We start from the raw sequence: 13492 nt of genomic DNA, 5'->3' as shown, positions 1-13492 counted from the left end.
TAGATTTTTATTTAAATTCTCATAGACAAATTTGGATGTCTTGGGAGATAGTATAGAATAATGTTTAAGATCTTGGCTGAGCACAGTGGCTCACACCTATAATTCCAGCACTTTGGAAGGCTGACGCAGGAAGATTGCTTGAGCCCAGGAGTTTGAGACCAACCTGGGAAACATAGGGAGACTCGATCTCTACAAAAATATTTAAAAATTAGCTGGATATGGTGGTGTGCACCTGTAGTCCCAGCTATTTGGGAGACTGAGGTGGGAGGATAGCTTGAGCTGAGGAGGTCAAGGCGGCAATGAGCTGTGATTGTGCCACTGCAGAAAGTAAAGTTTGGGCAACTGAGTGAGACTCTGTCTGAAAAATAAAAATGTTACATAGAGTTCTTCCAATTGGATTTAAATTTCTGGCTAACTCTGTGACTTTGTGCTAGTTACTGGACTTCTTTAAAAGTCTGTTTCCTCATCTCTTAAAGAGATGAAGTAAAAGTACTCAAAAGGTTCTTGTGAGGTTTAAAGCTCTTAAAACAATGTCTGGCACAACATGTGCAATAAATGTTATCTTTTTTGGTTTTTATTTTAATACATTCATTTTAGAATACAAGAGAGGGAAAAAAAACCCAAACTCTTAAATGTGTTTATTGGTGTTTTGAATTTGATTTTTTTTTTTTTGGTAGAGATGGGCTGTTGCTTTGTTGCCCACATTGGTTTCAACTCCTGAACTCAAGTGATCCTCCCACCTTGGCCTCCCAAAGTGCTGTGATGACAGGCATCAGCTACCACACCCGGCCTGGTTTGATTTTTAATTCAGTTTTTTTGTAGAGTTTAGGCCTAGGAAGAGGTATGTATATTTAGTTTCTAGTATTGTTAACCTATTGAGAATGAACATCAATAACCAGTGAACAAGAGGGAGAATTGTCCTCAGCAGTAATGACATTAGTGTCACTGGTTTCTGTGTAATGCTGCCACTCTTCAAAATGCAACTGAAGCCATTTAGGATTGGAACAGTTTAAGATGTTTCTCTGGTGGCAAGGATTTCACTGTTTCATCTTTATCCACATCCAATATAAGTAAATGATATTTAAGTGGGGAGGAACCCTCAATAATTATGTATAAAAGCCAGAAAACATGGGGATCCCTGCAAGAACAAAAGTAATCAAAGAACTTCCATCTGATCATCTGCTCACTGCCCCCTTTCTTCATAATATACACACCACAGGAGCTTAACAAGTGACAGTATCTCAGTAGAATAATTTAGAGCCACCACCAGGAGTGAGATTAAGAGTGCCAGGCAGGAGAGGAAGGATGGGCTGAGAAAAACTTTTAAAAGCTGTAAATATTTTTTAAAGGTATAGGGTAGGGGTTGAGCCAAGGAATTGAGCCACTTGCTTAAAGACAGTAAGAAACAAGGGAGATAATAGGGAAATTCACTGGTTCTGTTCTATCTTTTAAATCTTTCCCAGCACATTGCTAATATGCTGCATATCAAAAATACTAATACCTGTTAAGACATAAGTTTGTAGGGTTTGAGTTTCATGCTTAAAGAGAGAGAGAGAAGTCTAGATAAAAAGAAAAAAAAAAAGGAAATCATATATAACCCAAAAAAGTACATAGCTATTGAGGAGGCTTGGGTAGGTTGGGGAAGAGTTTTGAAGATGTGTGTTTGAACATCTACTTGACCAACAGTTAACCTCTGAAGCTCAATCTCTATTTATAAAATAGGGATAAAAATACCAAACATTTATTAGGCACCATGTGTGCCAGAAATATTAATACCTACCCTATCTCAGAGTAGTTGTAAAGATTACATTTTAAAATTTTGCATTGTAAAGATCAAATAGAAAATTTGTAAATATCTTACATAGAAACATATAAATAACTATAAAAGATCCTCCTATGATTTGGCCACCAGTCCAGACTCAGGACGGGTCACTGCCACGCCATCATTTCTTTGTTACTGCCATTTCGCTCACTTGAACTAATCCAGGTTACAGAGAACAAGAACATCAATCAGTTCTGTTTACTTAGCATTCTCTTTGTCCAAAATTATTTTCATTTACCTGTGAACATAACTGTAACCTACACCCTTGCTACCCAAAGGGTGGTCCAAGGACCAGCTGTGTTCGCATCACCTGGGAGCTTGTTAGGAATGCAGACTCTGAGGCTTCTCCCCAAACCTGCTGAATCAGAATCGGTGTTTTAACTAGATGTGCAGGCAATTTGTATACACATTAAAGTTTGAGAAACACTGTTCTACACAAAGCCCTCTATAAGGTAAATAAGCTCGATGCTGTACTAGACATTTTGGAATCAACAGGTGAATTGGTGATATTTCCTAATCGCAAGCTTAGTTTTCTGACTGCATTATAACAGACCCCTCAGTATCAGTCTCCTAGGTACAGATCTTATCTCTTCGAGTTACTATGATGTATTGTTGTTCAAAGGAAATTTTGTCTCTTCAGCTTCCTCCCTCTCAGTATTATCTACACATCTGCTCCGGCCTCAGACACTCTGGGGTGGTTCTCTTCAGCTGTCTCCTTGCATTTTTGCTTTTCCCTCCTTGGGCAGGGTATCTTATTTCTACCCCAAACATTCTCTCTCTCCTTTCTTAAAAATTGTAAAGACTTCCTTTAATAGTTTGCTATGGCTGCCATAACAAAGTCCTGCAAACTGAGTGACTTAAACACCAGGTATTAATTATCTCACAATTCTGGAGGCTAGAAGTATGAGATCAAAGTGTCTGTTGGCAGGACCATATTCCCTCTTAAGATATTAGGGAAGGGTCTTTTCTAAGCCTCCTGGCTTCTGGTAGTTCCTTGACTTGTAGATGTGTCATCCCAATATCTGGCTTCAGCTTCAGGTGCTGTTCTCCGTGTGTGTGTATGTGTGTATGTGTCCAAATTTCCCCTTTTTCTAAGGACACCAGTCATATTGAGTTTGGGGCCCACTCTACTCTAGTATAATATCATCTTTAATTACATCTGCAGTGATCCTATTTCCAAACAAAGTCACATGCAGAGGTGCTGGGGCTTGAGATTTCAACATATGGTTTCCTGGGGAACACAGTTAACTCCTAACACTTCCTCCTGAAGCTAGTGCAAGGATTGTGAAGTACTTGAAACAACTCCATTTGTTCATATAACTCCCAACTCAGGATTTCGCAGTATAAAATCATAATATTTTGCATGGGCAAAGTAGGCGGGAATATTTGCTTCTTATTAGTGTGGAATTACTGTTGTGTGACTCCAAGTGTTGCCCACATCTTCCTAGCATGCCTGCTGTGCTGCTGGCTTATAATGTGAGCTTCTCTATGAAAGGATGATTCCTGAGAGCATCAAGCTAAGTATGCACTGATAAGTAGTGAGATAAAAATGCCCTTCCCTTCATTTCTACAGATCTAAAACCTCCCAATCTTTCAAGGCTAATGTTGTCCTACGAATTTTAATGTCTACCATTTTATTGAGTCCTTAAGTAGCCTGGTATTACTTGGCTCAAGTGACAGAGCTGGGGTTTTTATCCAGACATTTCTAACAGTAAAGTCCATACCCTTCCCATTCCTTTCTGCTCATCCCACTGTATTTGACTCCACCCCAATCACTCAATGTATTATTCCTTTTTTTTGCACTGCTCTAAAGAAATACCCAAGATGGGGTAATTTATAAGGAAAAGAGGTTTAATTGATTCACAGTCTGCATGGCTGGGGAGGCCTCAGGAAACTTATAATCATGGTGGAAGGGGAAGCAGGCAAGTCTTACATGGGTGGCAGAAGAGGGAGAGAAGCGCAAAGGAGGAACTTCCAAACATTTATAAAACCATCAGATCTCGTGATAACTCACTCACTATCACGAGCACAGCATGGGGAAAACCGCCCCCATGATTCACTCACGTCCCTCCTTCGACACATGGGGATTGCAGGTCCTACCCTCAACATGTAGGGATTACAATTCGAGGTGAGATTTGGGTGGGGATGCAGAGCCAAAACATATCACTCAATAAATATTTACTGAGTTCTCGTGTGAATAATGCTTTATACTATGTGTGTTTCTCTTCTAGCCAGCTGTGATCTGTCTGTATCCTGAACTTTCTCTGCTAAACTTTAATCACACCTTCTACCTTGAAGGAAACCGCATCTCTACGGGGCTAGAACAATAGGTAGTCCTCAATAAATATCTGATGAACAAATGAAAGAATGTATGTACTCACGAATAATAGACTGTTTTTCAGATTCATGTTCTGATTATTGTACTATGATCTAGCTGAAAAAATAATTCTGGGCTTTAATTCATTGGCTAATAGGGAGGCCTTTTCCCCTATATGTCTGATGTGATTAAACTTTGGCTATAAGAGTGTGCCTGGTATACCCTCTTTTACTTGACTTGTTCCTGTTGAGTGGCACCTGATGACCCAATTTTGAAGTCAGATCAGTTGCATATGGTCTTATCACCATTTCAGTCATGCACCACGCATTACAGAATCACCTTTTCTGGAGCTCCTGGAGTCCCCTCCAGCATGTTGCATCTCCCTCACACCATGTTTGTGGGTTCCACATTTGGGCTCATGTTGACCTTTCTCCATTAGATAAAGCCTTTATCCTACTTCCATTAGTTGAAATCTCATCTCCAGTAATACTTACCAAGTTTCAAGCTTCTATTCTGCCCCTACCTCTTCCCCCACTTTCTTTTTCTCTCCCCTCCCATCTTTGCTCCTAAGACTTCACTATTGGGATTTCACTTTTGGGATTTCCCCCAAGCTCTCTGATAGGGATCTGTGCATCCTGCACCTTGTCTCCTCAGCTTTATTCAAGAGCTAAGGACTTCACAATCTAATGTCATCAAGCCACCAGGCCCAGGTCAGTACCTTTTCAGTAAATGTCCCTCTTTCGCCTTCAACCCTAGTCACAGCACGCCATTCTCAGGAAGACCTAATGACAAACAAAACCATGAACATTTTGCTGACAGCAGAATTATCACCATCATGCCCATTCTACAGATGACAAAATTCATGCTCAGAAAAACTCCAAAAGGCTAAATAGCTTGCCTGTTATTACTCATCTTGTCAACCACAAGAGGAACATTCAATCCCTGGTCTTTTGACTCAAAAATCTAAGGGTGCTTTTGTCAGCACAAATGCATACTAACATGTTAAAAAAGAGTCACCTTTTGGGCTAGGAAGTTTTGCATTCCTTTCCTTCAAGAACAGTATGTTCCAGGCCAAGCACAGTGGCTCACATCTATAATCCCAGCACTTTGGGAGGCCAAGGCAGGCAGATCACTTGAGCTCAGGAGTTTGAGACCAGCCTGGGCAACACAGTGAAACCTTATCTCTCTAACAATAGTAATAAAAAAATTAGCTGGGTGTGGTGGCGTGTGCCTGTAGTCCCAATTACTCAAGAGGATGAGACGGGAGAAGATCACTGGAGCCCGGGAGGTAGAGGCTGCAGTGAGCCGTGATCACACCACTGCACTCCAACTTTTTGAGACCCTGTCTCAAAAAAACAAAAAAAGCTATGTTCTAGTTTTATGACATCTTCCTCTGTTCTAAGGTATGACTCCTAGATAAACATTTATGATTTTTTAGGGAGCAGGGGAAGCATTTTTGCCACCTGTGCCTTCTGCTCCTCACCCCTGAGATAGCCACAGGCCCCCTGACGACTCACCTTTATGGCTAGCCTCTCATGGGCTCTCCTGACCCTCATCTATTCTGTGTCTCATCCCTCAGGCTAGCTAGTTCAGGCTGAAGGATTCAGTTAGACTACTGTTCCTAGGCGCATGTTTGCGTTTTAAGAAAGACATTCAAAGCCTTAACATAAGGAAGCAAGCAATGGGCCAGTTTAGGCACTGTCCTGCCTTTACATGGTAGTGACAAGGCCAGTAGTAGCAGATGCAGCAAATACCTCAGATGAATCCTTTATGGGTATTTTCTTGCAATTCCAGTTGGAAAAAAAGTGGCAGAAATTATAATGTCTGCCACTAGGGGGCAGATTAGCCAAATTTTGGAGTATCTGTGGGCAAGTGAGAAGACTCAGAAATGTTTTCTTTTCCTAGTCTCACAAATTCCCCTGCATCAGACAAGAGAAGACCAGCATCACCAGAAATAGGAAAAAGCAAAGGCAGCCGCATTGCTACTGGCAAGAGCAGGGTCCCCCATTGTCATCCTCTCGAAATGTGTTGTGCACGAGGGTAGCACACCCACGTAACAACAGCCTGGTATTCAGTACCTGTTACGTGCCAGGCACTGTGCTAGGCACTTTACCTACATTGTCTTCCTTGATCCACATAGCAGTTTTCTGAGGCAGATTTTTCAAATCATTATTTTACAGGTAAAGGAACAGGCTTGCGAAGGTTAAATACATTGCTCGAAAGCAAGCAGCTAATACGTGGCAGAGCTGGGATTTGTATTGCTGTTTGTGGGGAGTGGTAGATGGGTTAAGGAGGAAGTCTTGAAAGGGCTTGATATTAAGTCACCATTGAAAGCCTCTAACAGAGCTTCAGCGAGAGGCACTGCCTGTCTTAGGCAGTGGCTCTAAGGAGAGAAAAGAGTTTTAAGCGTATTATGTGTGTCTATTGTAAAAAATAATATGGAATATCATAAAGAAGAAAGCTGAAACTATCTTCAAGTCTTATGTAGATAAAGCACTTTTAATCATTTTTAGTCAGGATTTGACTATGCTAGTTTTTGTTTTGTTTCGTTTTGCTTTTTATTGTGCATGCATTACCATGTAAATAAATATAGAATCTTCACTAGCAATTTTAATGATTGCATTTTGTTCTGTTGGACTTAGACCCCTTAAATTACTAACCCAGTACCTACTGATAAACTTTTTATTAATTTTCAGGTTTTTTACCACTATAAACAATTGTGTAATAAATTCTTTGTGTTTGCTTCTTTCCAAGGTATCTTCTCTTCTATTGATTGGATCCCATCCTGTCTCCCTTAATCAAACAGTTGTCCTTGCTTTTCCTTTGCCATTTTTTCTCTCTCTGCCATACTATTCCTTTAGCCAACAAATATGAGATAATCTCCCATCTCATTAAAACATCTTCTTTGGGCCAGGCATGGTGGCTCGCGCCTGTAATCCCCACCCTTTGGGAGGCTGAGGTGAGCAGATCACTTGAGGCCAGGAATTTGAGAGCAGCCTGGCCAACATGGTGAAATCCCGTCTCTACTAAAAAAAGCCACAAAAATTAGCAGGGTGTGGTTGTGCATGCCTGTAATTCCAGCTACTTGGGAGGCTGAGGCAGGAGAATTGCTTGACTCCAGGAGGCGGAGATTGCAGTGAGCCGAGATTGTGCCACTGCACTCCAGCCTGGGTGACAGAAGGAGACTACATCTTTAAAAACAAACAAACAAACAAACAAACAAAAAAAAACTTCTTTGATGTCACTCAACCTCCAACTCCAGCCCATTTTCTTGTTTCCTTAGACACCTGGAATACTTGACTGAGTTGTTTATTCTTTCCAGCCTTGCATCATCTTTTCTTGCTTCTCCTAAACCTACTCCATCAGCTTTTGTCCACATTCCTCCACAACATAGTTCTTGCCAAGGTCACCATGACCTCCATGTTGTCAAGCCCTTGGTTTGTCCTCCAACTTCATCTCCCTTGATCTGTGAACAGCACTCGACACACTGATCATTACTTGTTGGAATTCGTTTGCCTTCCAGGTCACCACTCTCTAGGAGGCTCTCCTATTTTATTGGCCACTGCTCTTCAGTCCCTTTTGCCTGTTTCTCCTTATCTTCCTGACCTCCAAATCTTGGACTACCGTGGGATTCCCACGGTAGTCTTTTCCTTACCTACATTTGTTCCTTAGGTGATTTCGTCTAGACTCAGGACTAAATCCCAGCACTCTACTCCCACATATATATCTCTAGCCTAGACCTTTCCCTGAACTCCAGATTCATAACCCAACTGCTTGCCTAACATCTCTACTTACATGTCTAAGGCACATCTCAAACTTGACAAGTGGGAAGCCCTTGATTTTTCTAAGTCTACCTCACCCGAATTCTCTTCCTTGGGCTTCCCCATCTCAATAAATACAATACTAACCAGCTGCAAATCTCAGAATCATCCTTGACTCCTTTCTTTTACAACACACATCTGTATGGTGAGGAAATCCTGATGGCTCTATCTTCAAAACATATCTAGAACTCAACCACTTTCAGCCACCTCCACTGTCCTCTCCCTCGTCATATCTTATCTCGATTATCATGGCTTCCCAAGTGGCTTTTCTGCTTACCAAGAAGTCAGAGGGTCTTTACAAATTCAAGTCATCGCTCATCACTGCTCTGCTCAAGGCTCTCCGGTTCTGCCTGTCTCATTGAAAGTAAACTTCACGGTCTTACTATGGCTGCCAATGCCCTGCATTATTCAGAGAACTGTCCCTCAGCCCCATCCATCCTGCTTCAGTTTCCACCCTCCCTCACTCTGCTCCAGTCTCACTGGCCTCCTTGCTAATCCTTAGACACACCAACATGCTCCCAACATGCACCTGTTGTTCCCTCACTTGGAATCATCTCCTCATGGGTATGTCTTGTTTGAGATGTACTCCTCATGGGTACATCTCTATGTCTTGTTTCCCTGGTTCCTTAAAGTCTCTTCTCAAATGTGTCCTTAACAGAGAGGCCTTTCCTAATCACCCTGTAGGAGCAGGACATTCCATCTTCTCTTGCCCTGACCATTCTCACCACCAACACTACCACCACTACCCACCCACCCACACATACACCTCCCCACCACACAAACACACACTTTTTGTCATTTGTCTCCCTTGACTATAATGAATGCTTCCTTGCTTATTTTGTTCTTGGCCCAGTAGAGAATATCCCTAACTCCTAATCTAATATAAGAGCTCAACAAATATCTGTTGGATGAAATAATGAATATTCAGCTTCCAGTGTAGTTATCTTTTTAGGATAGGTTTTTAGGAGTGGGATTACTGACACCAAGGGTATGAATATTAAAGACATATTTGACATATTCGACCATCTGTGTTCCCATCAACAGAGTACAATTGACCCAACTCAAAATATTTGCCTATCAGATTACTAAAGACGAAAAAGTATTGACAAAACCTATCAACTTTGTCAATACTTTTCATCTTTAGTAGTCTGATAGGCAAATATTTATATTTTAGGGTTATTTGAATGTTTTTCTGTATATATTTCATGACCATTTATATATATCATTTGTGTGAATTCCTAGATTATATTCTTTGTCCACTTTTCTGTTGCAATTATTTCCTGTACTGACTTGTTCTTTCTGTGTTAAATCTTTGTTTAAATTGCCATTTTTTTCAGTTTAGCGTTTGTCTTTTCATCTTATTTTTGGTGTTTTTGTCAAAAAGAAGGTAAATTTTTAATGCAAATTTATTCATTTTTTCCCTTATAGTTTTTGATTTTTCCAATAAGAATATAGTTATGTGAATGAATAGTTGAATATTGAGCCTGCTCAGGCTTTCTTGGTAATGGTTTTTAAGCATATTCTTTCCTTGGAGATAAATGTCTTGATAAAGTTTTTTATCATGAGTCTAGGTAGAAGGAGGTGGTACAGCACTACCTGACCCATCAAATATACAGTCCCATGAATCTGGGGAGTAGGAATGCTATACCAAGGCAAAGTGACATGAAGCCAGTTACTTGGGGAGTTCAGGGAAGGGTGAGCTGACACAGTTGTTATACATCTATATGTAAAGCAGGTGCCAGAGGGAGAATATTGTGTAGCTCCCGGAAACTGTGCACTCACAAGGTTCTTCTCCAAGGAGAGACACGTAAATGAAAACAACTACACAGGTTCTGGAGAAACAGAAAAGTTTACACTGACAGGCTTCTCAGGCGGTAGAACCATATATCCAACAGCAATTTCCCTTGTTTCCTCAGCAGTGTTGGCTGACATATATCACCAGTAAGTGGTGCTACATATAAGCACAGCTAAGGCAGCTGTCTCCCTCTCATCCCCATGTGTATCAGGCACTAAAGATGTCCTCAGGTGCAGAAACAACACTTCCTGGTTCCAGTATAAATGGGGTGAGTTAGGGTAGCTCTTTTGTCCCACAGATGGGTTAAGGTGTACTGACATATTTATTCCTGGTAAATATGGCTGCTGGTAGAGGCCCTGGGTGGCCTGAATCCCCAACCCTTACTCCTCAAAGTACTGTTTGTGGACTAGCAGCATGGACATCTTCTGGGAGTTTCAGAATCTGCATTGTCACAAATGTCCAGGTGATTTGCCAGGAAGTCCAGAAGCTGTGCCCAAAACAATTGACTCTGGTTTTGAACAACACCATCCTTTAATTCCACTTTAATGTATTATCATTCTTTATTTCTTGATTGTGAGAACATTTGGAGAGCACTGATTATTATAATCAGACCTAGGAAGATGATCAAATAATGTGGTTGCTGCTATTGTTTTTTAAATTGCTCTGTTGTCTGGAAAAGTATGGACACTATTTAGCACTTGATTTTGTGGGCTTTGTAGCCCTCTCTAATTGTTCACATGTAATATAAAGCTTGCCCCTTCTTAATGAGATTGTGAGATCTTAAAGAACAAGGACTGTTTTATCTTATAACCCTTCTTCATAATTTTTTAATACCATAAAGTGGTGTTTTGCAAACTTTGCTTAGGAATCACTGTGGGGAGGTGTCTTGTTAAAATGCAGATTCTTATTCAATAGATATGAGATTTGGCATGTCAAGCAAGCTCTCAGGCGATGCTGATACTGATGGTCCACGGACCACACTTTGAGCAGCAAGGTTATAGGGTGTTCATTTTATTCTCACAATGTGTTTATGAGGAAGGTGACTTCGATATTATCCCCATTTTATAGATGAGGTACCTGAGATACAGGAAATTAAAGTCGTGCCCAAGATACCATAGCTAGTAAGTTATGGAGTTGGATCTCCCATGGTGTTTGCCTCTTACAACCCATTCTTCCTTTGCACAGTAAAGGATAGAGGCCAATGGAGACTGGTCCTAGAATTGCTAGAGGCTCCAGAACAGCCTGGGGTCTAAGGCAAAAATTTTTTATCTCCTCTTTGGATGGCCATGACTCAGATAGTGCGTTTTAGACTGGCATTATGGTGAATAAGAGTTTTGTACTGGGGGGATATTTGGACACTCTCTCAGTGGCTGCAAAATAAGTTTTACCCGAGATGCTTATTACTTTACATCTATCCATCCTGGATCACTTGTAGCACTTTAAAAACATAGATTCCTGGGCTCCACCGAGAAGATACCAAATCAGCATCTTCAGAGACAGGAGTTCAGGCATCTGCATTTTTTTCATTTAGAAATTTTTAAGAGATGGGGTCTTGCTATGTTGCCCAGGCTGGTCTTGAGCTTCTGGGTTTAAGTGATCCTCCCATCTCAGATGTGCCACCACACCTGGCTTGGCATCTGCATTTTTCAAAGCACCACATATGATTCTAATGGATGATGAAGGTTTCATAAAAATCACTGCACACTCTCTGTAGAAGAGCCAATAATTATTAAAACTTACTGTAGGCCTGCTAATTGTTCAAAGTGTGGATAGAGGACCAGCAGCATTGGCTGTACTAGGGAGCTTGCTACAAGAAGTGAGAATCTCAGGCCCCAACTCACATCCACTGCATCAGAACGTGCATTTTAATAAGATCCCCAGGTGATTTCTATGCACACAGAGTTTGGGAAGCACTGCTTTACATGCCTAATCTCGTTTCACTTTATCTTTCCAGCAAATTACAAGGTAAGTTTTCAGATGTGTGGGTGTTGAGGTCTAGGGAAGTTAAGTAATCTGCTAGTAAGAATTTAAACCTGGCTCCACCTGAGTCTAGAACCCATGTTCTTAACAGATATACCAGTGATTCTCACAATTTAGTATATAGAAGATTTACCTAGGGAGCTTATTAACAATATTGATTCCTGAGCTTTCTCCCTGAAATTCTGATCCAACCCATCTGAGGCAGAGCCAATTAATCAGCATTTTAACCCTTCCATCCCAGGAACTTTGAGGGAGGTGACCACAGAACACAATTTGCAAAGCACTGGCACTTTATTATATTTACTGGAAGTGCTTTTGGGGAGAGAACTACCCTATATTTTCAAAGCACTTCAAAATGAGAGCTTGACTGACAGTAATAAAGATTTTTTTTTTTTTTTTTACCAAGTTCTGGATTGAGATCCCCTGTGTACCTCGGGATCTAATCCCAAGCTTTGGGAGAAAGCATGAAGGAGGCCAGGTAAGGTAAAGACCCAGATCTGTTCGAGAATAAACCCAAAGGCTTCTTCTTCACACTTTCCAAAACTTAACACAGGCAGGGACGTTGGTTACCTTTTAAAATTTTTATTAGATTTCATTTATAATTTAAATCACTGGGTGGCTGTAACTCCTGCTAATAAAGTGTGTACACCCTGAACACAATAAAAATCAGCCAGTACAGCAGAATGGGTCTGTTCAGTGCTGAACCCCTCAGGGCATGACAAAGTTAAAAAGGGACGAACGATAACTAGCCACAGAGGTGCAGGATTTCTCCTCTTGAATTTTATTTCGACAAAATACATTTTTAAAACATGTTTTGTTTGACATAAGACTCCTCTTCTGAAGACCTCAGGGTGCTCTGTATGTACACACATACACGCATGCATGTACACACACACGCACATTCCCATTGCCTTCATCTGATGCTCACCATGAGGATGTACAAACAGGAAGAGAACTAAAGTGAAAGAAGTAGAATGAAGGCCGGGTGCGGTGGCTCACGCCTGTAATCCCAGCACTTTGGGAGGCCGCGGTGGTCAGATCACTTGAGGTCAGGAGTTCAAGACCAGCCTGGCAAACATGGTGAAATCACATCTGTCCTGAAAATACAAAAATTAGCCAAGCACTGTGGCACATGCCTGTAATTCCAGCTACTGGCGGGGCTGAAGCATGGGAATCATTTGAACCTGGGAGGCGAAGGTTGCAGTGAGCCAGGGTCACGCCACTGCACTCTAGCCTGGAGGAAACAGAGTGAGACTCTGTCTCCAAAAACAACAACAACAACAACAACAACAAAAAGTGGAAAAGATCAGTAGTGGTAAATTACTTGCTAAGACTCACCATTTTGAGTCTACCCAGTCGTTGTTGTTATATATATATATAGATAGATAGATAGATAGAACATTTGTTACACTCTAGGCCATTTGGTAGCTATTTAAGTGGCAAATGGGAGTATATCACAATCTCCACCCTAAAGATACCATGCTCATCCTGTAGCAGTAGGGTAGGGACGGGAGGAAAAACACACATGTACACAATTTTAACACGTTAGGTTAATGGAGGCAATGCCTCCTGAAAATAGATCTCCCTGGAATTTATCTGTTATCAATAAGGAGGAAATCTGGGCTTGGAAAATGTGATACAGTGAGCAGCCAGCAATTCTGGAATGCCTACTTACTCTGTGCCAGACACGCTCCACAGCAACTGGCAGTCTCTGAGTAGTTATCCCAGACTTGCAGATGAGGAGGGGAAGCCCAAAG

The sequence above is a fragment of the Theropithecus gelada genome, chromosome 14 (genome assembly GCF_003255815.1).
Source record: "Theropithecus gelada isolate Dixy chromosome 14, Tgel_1.0, whole genome shotgun sequence".
NCBI classification, from domain to species: domain Eukaryota; kingdom Metazoa; phylum Chordata; class Mammalia; order Primates; family Cercopithecidae; genus Theropithecus; species Theropithecus gelada.
This window is presented reverse-complemented; position numbering follows the sequence as displayed.